The sequence below is a fragment of the Fistularia commersonii genome, chromosome 25 (assembly GCF_037954325.1).
Source record: "Fistularia commersonii isolate RoL2024-O1a breed Wild chromosome 25, RoL_Fcom_v1.0, whole genome shotgun sequence".
Lineage (NCBI taxonomy): Eukaryota > Metazoa > Chordata > Actinopteri > Syngnathiformes > Fistulariidae > Fistularia > Fistularia commersonii.
This window is the reverse complement of record NC_141308.1, coordinates 14,666,150-14,675,055: the sequence shown is the minus strand read 5'-3', so window position 1 is coordinate 14,675,055 and position 8,906 is coordinate 14,666,150. Positions and strand designations below refer to the sequence as shown.

Sequence of the window (8,906 nt, the reverse complement as noted above, 5' to 3'; positions counted from 1 at the left end):
CCCACCTGGCTGATTGAACCCCCCAGGTGGGGTTCTGCTTTGGATCCCATCAGATAAATCCCCCCCAAAGAACCACAGGGGTTTGTGGCGCCGCCGCCTGCAGCTGCCTCCAGTGACTGAGAGGTGAAGAGTTTTTGTGTGGCAGGTTCTCACAGTGGGTTATACAATGGGGCTTATATACCCACAGTGAGAGATACTGCGAGGCGGCGCTAAGAGAATCCCCTGTGGCCTTGGTGGACGGGTATTGACTGGAAATCAGAAAATCAAAAGGAGCGATTGCAGTCTTAGAAGAGACCCGGACACGACCACGTATGAGAACGTCAGTCTGGGTTTCATTCAGAGTCCCTTTATGTGTTTGGCAGTTTCTTGGGGGAAAATAAGGAACCAGAGTCAGTTTTGGTCCTCCTGACATCTCAAAGACAACTTCTCTCTTTCATTCATGTGACCCAAACTTCACCATCCTTTAGAGTTCCAAGAGAGATGGAGGGCAGTTCATGCTCCATCCTGCTCCCACTGGCCAGACTCATAGATTCTGAGGCCGTATCTACTCCAACCTGTAGACCGGCAGACGGCCGGTTCAGGAATGGGACCAGGGCCTCTAACTTACCCAAACTGGTTTTACACTCTGCTGTAAATCACGCCGGCACCCCCTGAAGGTCAAATGATTGTGGAACCAACGGGACCACCTTCTCGACAGCCTCAGATAGGTACACTGTCCTCCCCGAGGAGGCCCGGTCCAAGAAGATCTTGTCTAGAACAGGTGGCAGGGTTGAGGGTTCTAGCTGTCCAACTCTTCCAGGACCCAGACAAAATCAGTTGATCCTTCTTCTTTCAGCTTTCCCTTCAGGTGTCGCCACAGCGAATCAACTTTCCCCATCTAACCCTATTCTCTGTATCCTCTCTCACACCAACTACCTTCATATCTCTCACTACGTCCACAAATCTTCTCTTTGGTCTTCCTCGAGACCTCCTGCCTTGCAGTTCCAATTCCAGCATCCGTCTACCAATACATCCACTCTCCCTCCTCTGTCCATGACCCAACCATCTCAGTCTGGCTTCTCTGACCTTCTCTCCAAAACATCTAACATGTGCTGTTCCTCTGATAGACTCATTCCTGATCCTCTCCATCCTGGTCACTCCCAAAGAGAACCTCAACATCTTCATCTCTGCAACCTGCCTGCTGTCTTTTGGTCATTGTAACAGTTTCAAGTCCATACATCATCGCTGGTCTCACCACTGTCTTGTACACCTTTCCTTTCCTTCTGGCTGATGTTCTTCTATCTCTTGGTACCCCTGACACTTTTCTCCACCCATTCCAACCTGCTTGGACCCGTCTCTTCACCTCTTTTCCACACTCTCCTACGCTCTGGACTGTTGACCCTAAGTACCTGAAATCCTCCAGCTTCTTGATCTCCACTCCCTGTAGCCTCACCGTTCCACCTGAGTTCCTCTCATTCACACATATATTCTGTCATGCTGCGACTAACTTTCATTCCTCTCCTTTCCAGATCATACCTCCACCTCTCTAGATGTTCCTCTACCTGTTTTCTGTGGTCTGATGCAAACATCATGGTCCATGGAGATTCCTGTCTAACCTCATCTGTCAGCCTATCCATCACCATTGCAAACAAGAAGGGGCTCAGAGCTGATCCCTGATGGAGTCCCAACTCCACCTTGAACTTCTCGGTTACCCCTACAGCACACCGTACCAGTGTCTCACAGCTAGCATACATGTCCTGCACCAGTCTAACATACTTCTCTTCCACTCCAGACTTCCTCATACAATACCAGAGCTCCTCTCTTGGCACCCTGTCATATGCTTTTTCTAGGTCTACAAAAACACAATGCAGCTCCCTCTGGCCTTCTCTGTACTTTTCTATTAGCATTCTCAACGCAAATACTGCATCTGTAGTACTCTTCCTCGGCATGAAGCCATACTGCTGTTCACAAATGCTGACTTCTGCTCTCTGTCTAGTTTCCACTACTCTTTCCCATAACTTCATTGTATGGCTCATCAACTTTAGCCCTCTATAGTTGCCACAATTCTGCACATCCCCTTTATTCTTAAAAATAGGCACCATCACACTTTGTCTCCATTCTTCAGGCATCTTCTCACTCTCTAAGGTTCTGTTGAATAATCTAGTCAGAAACTCTACCGCTGCCTCTCCTAGACACTTCCACACCTCCACAGGTATATCATCAGGACCAACTGCTTTTCCGCTCTTCATCCTCTTCAATGCCTTCCTCACTTCACTTTTACTAATCTCTGCTACTTTGTGGTCTACAATAGTCACCTCTTCTACCCTTGCCTCTCTTTCATTTTCCACATTCATCAGCTCTTCAAAGTACTCTTTCCATCTTCCCATCACTCTTCGAGCATCTGTCAATACATGTCCCTCTCTGTCCTTAATCACCCGGACCTGTTGTACATCCTTTCCATCTTTATCTCTGTTTCGCCAACCTGTATAGATCATTCTCACCCTCCTTACTATCCAGCCAAGCATACAAGTCATCATACGCCCTTTGTTTTGCCTTTGCTACCTCTATCTTTACCTTTCGCCGCATCTCCCTGAACTCCTGTCTGTTCTCTTCAGTCCTCTCAGTATCCCACTTCTTCTTCGCTAACTGCTTTCTCTGTATACACTCCTGCACTTCCTCATTCCACCACCAAGTCTCCTTATCTACTTTCCTTCCAGATGACACACCAAGTACTCTTCTACCTGTCTCCCTGATAACACTAGCTGTTGTTGTCTGGAAGCTCACCCTGACCACCCAGACCCTTTCTCAACTCCTCCCTGAAAACCATGCAACACTCCTCCCTTTTCAGCTTCCACCACTTTGACCTCTGCTCTGCCTTTGTCCTCTTCATCTTCCTTGTCACCGGAGTCATACTACAAACCACCATCCTATGCTGTCTGGCTACACTCTCACCTACAACTACTTTGCAGTCACTGGTCTCTTTCAGGTTACCTCGTCTATACAAGATGTAGTCTACCTGCGTGCTCCTACCTCTGCTCTTATAAGTTACCCTATGTTCCTGTTTTTTCTGGAAAAAGGTGTTCGCTGCAGCCATTTCCATCCTTTTTGCAAAATCTACCACCATCTGTCCCTCGGCATTCCTATCCTGGATACCAAATCTGCCCATCACTTCTTCATCCCCTCTATTGCCTTCACCGACATGTCCATTGAAGTCTGCACCAATTATCACTCTCTCATTTCTGGGAATATTCTGCATCACTTCATCTAACTCATTCCAGAACTTCTCCTTCTCTTCAGATTCACATCCCACCTGTGGTTCATAGCCACTAACAACATTGAGCATCACACCTTCAACTTCCAGTTTCAGACTCAAAAGTCTATCTGACATTCTTTTCACCTCTAGGACGTTTCTTACAAACTCCTCCTTCAAGATAACTCCTACTCCATTTCTCTTCTTGTCAGTACCATAATAGTACAACTTAAAGCTGCTCCTAAGCTTCTAGCCTTACTACCTTTCCACCTGGTCTCCTGGACACACAGTATATCCACCTTCCTTCTCTGCATCATGTCCACCAACTCTCTACCTTTTCCTGTCATAGTCCCAATATTCAAAGTCCCTCCTCTCAGTCCCAGGCTCTTTCCTTTCCTCCTCTCTCTCTGCTTCCGAACACGCACTCTTCCTCCTCTTCTTGTTCTTGTTCTTCGACCTGCAGTAGCCCATTAGTACCCTGTAGGTCATCAGTACCAATGGCGGTCGTTGTTAACCCGGTCCGCGACCGATCCGGTATGGTATAGTTATGATTGACTCGCAAGTTTGGTTTTGGCAAAAGTTTTACGCCGGATGCCCTTCCTGACGCAACCCTCTGCATTTATGCGGGCTTGGGACCGGCTCAGGGAGACACTGCACTGCCGCCCCAAGGCAGGCTTGGAGAGACTCGGGCCAGTGCCGCCCTGAGGCTGCATTCTTCTGGCCTTAGTCGTCATGATGCCAATATTTTCTTCAGGGTGTTGAGGACACCCCCCTCCACTGCTGCAGGTTTGAATGACTCAACCTGCAGGCACAGCTCGACAAGAACCTGCTGCGTCCAGATGATGGTCACACATCCTCCAGACAAGGTCCAGACAACATCTGAATGACTTCTGGACAACTTCAGGATGTCGTCCATCTACTGATTCCTTAGTACAGGTAACTTGTGTGCGTGTGTGTGTGTGTGTGCGTGTGTGTGTGTGTGTGTGTGTGTGTGTGTGTGCTGGGTCTGCTTGGTAGGGGTGTGTGTGTGTGTGTGTGTGTGTGTGTGTGTGTGCGCACTAGGTCTGCTGGGTAGGTGTGTGTGCCTGTGCACTTGCACGCTTAGTCTGTTAAGTGTGTGTGTGTGTGTGTGTGTGTGTGTGTGTGTGTGTGCCAGGTGGAGCAGGTTTTTGTATGAGGATGTCACACAGTGTTTGCTCTTCGGTTCTCCAATTCGCCTGAGAGTGATTCCTAAAGGTAAGAACAACTTCTCCTCCTGGGTTCTTCAAATGGGCAGAAGGGGTTCTGGGTTCTGGAGCAGAACGTTCCTCTGATGGACCAGAACGTTTGTTAGATGGAGTAGAACGTTCCTCCGATAGACCTGAATGTTTATTCGATGGAGCAGAAGTTTGTAAGATGGAGCAGAACATTCCTCTGATAGACCAGAACGTTTGTTAGATGGACCAGAATGTTCGTTAGATGGAGCAGAATGTTCGTTACATGGTGAAGAACGTTTGTGAGATGGAGCAGAACGTTCTTCTGATAGACCCGGACATTCATTAGATGGATCAGAACGTTTGTTAGATGGAGGAGAACATTCTTCTGATAGACCAGAACGTTCGTTAGATGGAGCAAAACGTTTATTAGTCTGGAGCAGAACGTTCCCCTGATGGACCAGAACGTCTGTTAGATGAAGCAGAATGTTCGTTAGATGGACCAGAACGTTCGTTAGATGGAGCAGAACGTTCCCCTGATGGAGCAGAACGTCTGTTAGATGGAGCAGAATGTTCGTTAGATGGACCAGAACGTTCGTTAGATGGAGCAGAACGTTCCCCTGATGGAGCAGAACGTCTGTTAGATGGAGCAGAATGTTCGTTAGATGGACCAGAACGCTCGTTAGATGGAGCAGAACGTTCCCCTGATGGAGCAGAACGTCCGTTAGATGGAGCTGAACGTTTATTAGTCTGGAGCAGAATGTTCCCCTGATGGACCAGAACGTCTGTTAGATGGAGCAGAATGTTCATTAGATGGAGCAGAACGTTCCCCTGATAGACCAAATGGAGCTAGATGGAGGTGCTTCTGGACCTCTGGGCTGGTTGTTGGAGGTTTAGGTCTCAGTAGCTTCCCAGACCTGGATTCTTTCCCCATCGCAGGTTCTCCAGGCATCTTTGGAAACCTGTGTGTTTACACCAGTGGTGGGCCGTCAGGGCCTGCAACACCTTCTCTGCTGGCCCAAAAAATATCTGAATCACAAACGTCAATTAAAATTTGTCCATGAATACTAATTAAATAATTCCAAAGGGTCCGTTCTCTTCCTTTCATAGCTTTTCTCCTGGTTGTGCCGCTTCCAGACATGTATTTTCATACTAGAGCTTTTAACCAATCACATTTCAGCCATAATCTGTTGCTAGGCAGGGTCAAAGTCAAAGGAGTCTGCCTGGGGGGGCCTGCACAATCGGTTCTGCAAGCCCTTTCTGCAAAAAATAAGTGTTGTTGACGCTGTTGCTTCAACCAATCAGATTTTGAGTTGTCGACATCAGAGCCTTCTAGCAGGCTACAGCAACGTCAGCGTATTCACACCCTCTGATTGGACAGTCAGAGAGTGGACAAGTGTATTCGCAAGGAGATGCTTACTAGCGAGCTGCGAACAGAAATATAGTTATGTTTGTTTAATATTGTTTTTTTCACCCAACAATGGCTGCAGGAGGAGAAGAAACAGATTTAGTCACTAATATATTGTTAAAGCCATTTTCTTTGCTAAGAAAAGCTGGACATGGGAAAGAACGGTTGGGCAACTCCTGAGCTAGCGAACCTTTCACAACCAGGAAAAGGATTTGTCCGACATTTTCAAGCCACAAACTACGACCGGTAGCCCTGATTCACAGGCTCCGACGCGCACTGCAAATTATATTGCTGGGAGCCGAAGCGCACGGATAATCTGTACCGCAGAATAATTGAACTCTGTTTGAGAAAGAAAAGAGGATGGATTTTGTCTACAAATGATCCTAAATAATACTGCAGGTTTATCAGGTTATTATTTGTGTTTTTTATGTCTCGCAGCTGTTTGCTAGAGAGGCATTTATTGTGGCTACTGTCCGTTTGTGTGGCTCCCGCCACGCAAACCGACTTTTGTTGTCCCGGTGTGTTCAGGAACTGATCAAGCAAGGATGGTTTATTCAAAGTCAGGAAAGGAGATATATACACTAAGGAGATACCCCGGGCTAGAATGACTGTCACCCCGAGAGGATGGTTCACCCTCTGCACACCCGCTGAGACGCCTCCAGCGGATGTGCGGGTGAGGAGGTTCCGGCGCCGAGCCGAGGAGGCGCCGTCATTTTATACCATCGCCTCAACGCTCGGGTTTATTTCCAAATAAGGACTTGTTTTACACACTCGTGGAATTTGGGCACTCGGGGTGGCGGGGTGCACAGGGCCGGCCCCGGACAAAACCACGGGGTGCCGATCGATGACGTCCGGGGTGTCAGTGTAAGAGAACAGTTGGGCGTCCCTTTGTCGTCACGTGATGCTCCGTGAACGAATGTTATCACTACACGTGTTATTTATCTGCGATGCACCTCTTACACGCATTTCTGCTTCATAAGATGCTTTTATACCCAAAAACTAATTATTGGGTGGATTGATTCAGAGCACTACAGAAGGCCTGGGTGGTTTACACGTATGTGTTTAAGTGTGTGTGTGTGTGGGTGTGTGTGTGTCAGATGAAGCCCCCCCCTCCCTGGCGGTGTTGCGCCCCCTGCAGAAAGGCGGGCCCGAGGCCTGCGTGGCCCTGAATTTCCGTCTGTTGGGGGGACAGATGGTTCTGAGCTTGTCCGGCGGCGGCCAGAAGGTCCTGAACACCAGCGCCGCCTCCTTGTCCCCAAAGGACAGGAGCTTCGTCCTCAGCGGCTTCAGCTACAAAGCCATCCAGTCCTGCCAGCTGCACGGACGAATGGCCGTCCCTGGTGAGCCTGCCGCCATCTTTGCTCCGCCCGCTGCCGTCCCTCGGAACAGTCCGGGTCCCGGTCCCGGTCCTGGTCCGGGTCCCGGTCCGGGGGACGATCTGGGTGGACGTGGGATTGACGGCCTGGTGTTGTGTCTCCTTCCTCCAGCTCGCTGTGATGTCGCCGAGCCTCCGGGTGAGTCCTCGTCCCCTGGAGGTCCTGGTTCAAGGAGAACCTCGACGGACCCTGTTCTTGGCTGATCTTCTTCTCTGTCAGCAGAAGTTGCCAAGCTCAACTTCCAGCTGCTCATCATGAACGGCGTGCGGCTCATCTTCATCAAGACCGTGGCGGCCGGCGGCGCCCTCACATTCTGCAACCTGCTGCCCTGAGGCCTCCTCTCTCCCTTCTCCTCCATCTCTTCTCCTTCTTACCTTCTCCTCCTTCCCTCCACCTCCTCCTCCTCCATCTCTTCTCCTCCTTAGCTTCTCCTCCTCCTCCTCCTCTTCTTCCTCCTGGCCTGTGCCGTCACGATAAGCCCCGCCCCTCTGAGTTTGTCCCCGCGTGAACTAGCGGAGATGTTTCCTGGGTTTCCCAGAGGCCGTCCCTGAGCGGCGCAGGTGGAGGCTCCATCTCAGCCTCCACCTGGGCTCCTCTGGACCAGAAGCCCTGAAGCTCCCTCCTGTTCTTCACGCGGTCCCAGCTGCTCTCCGTCCGGAGGCAGCAGCTGAAACCACCATCCAACCGTCGCTCCAGGTGCGTCCGCCGACCTCCGCTTCCCGTCGGCCCGCCTCGTCGCCGTGGAGACGCCGAGCATCCGAGCCCGAGACCCACCGGCGACCGATCAATCGACGCGATTGGCCGCATCGTTTCGGGGTTATCGGCGTGACCTCCTCCCCGGGTCGTCACGGCGACCGCGCCGCTCATGTCATCTTCTCCTGGACGGGTGTCGGGTGTTATTAAAAGCAAACATGAAAATGGCGATGTGTGCTGTCTGTTGTCATGGTAACGGCCGGCGGTCCGATAGAAACCTCAAAGGACAAAGAATCGCGTCACGTTTTGAAGGCCGTGGATCTCCGATCGCCGGGTGACGACCGAAAGTCCTCGGGCGGTTCTCCTGAGGGGAACCGGAGAACCTCCGGGGCGTCGCGGTGGAAGGAGGCGTGCCGCTGCCACCTGCTGGACAAAGACCTCCAGCACACCTGCAGAGGGACGAGCAACCTCAAGGTGACAACGCAAAGTTCCTTCTACCTCCTTCTTCTGTCTACTGAAAGCCCTGACCTGGACCCGGACCCAGGCCCAGACCCAGACCCTGACCTGGACTCTGACCCTGACCTGGACTCTGACCCGGACCCGTCCTCCTGTTTCGGCTTCCTGTCTCGGAGACGTCCTGGAGCTCCAGCGAGTCGCTCCTGGTATCCGAGGACTTTTTAGGAAGGTTTTAACTCCAGATAAGCTCTGAAGAATTTTGCGAGTGGTTTTCAAACCGACTTTGAGGAGAAGATCAGAAGACCAAGAACAACCAATGGGAAGGCTCCTTCGCCTCCACTAGGTGACCTCAGTAGGCTGGGGAAGGAGCTCTGAAAGGTGCTTCTCTTTCTGGTTTCAGACCCAGAAGATCAGAAGGTTCCAGGTGGTGAACTTTGCTGCCACGGCAACAATGGGATGTTGGGGCGGAGCTTAAAGACCAGACGCCCGACGGCTCGGTGGTCTGAGCGTTGGAGACGAGGATCAGACGGAGGTGAGACAAATCTGGGGGG

General features: G+C 50.8%; 1 long non-coding RNA gene across 1 annotated transcript; it reads left to right on the top strand.

The window, feature by feature from the left end:
• Positions 1-4,446: 4,446 nt before the first annotated feature.
• LOC147219502 (uncharacterized) lies at positions 4,447-8,127 on the top strand. The gene is made up of 4 exons (XR_015108748.1): positions 4,447-4,465; positions 6,928-7,170; positions 7,318-7,344; positions 7,429-8,127. It is a non-coding gene; the product is annotated as an uncharacterized LOC147219502 (long non-coding RNA).
• Positions 8,128-8,906: the final 779 nt, after the last annotated feature.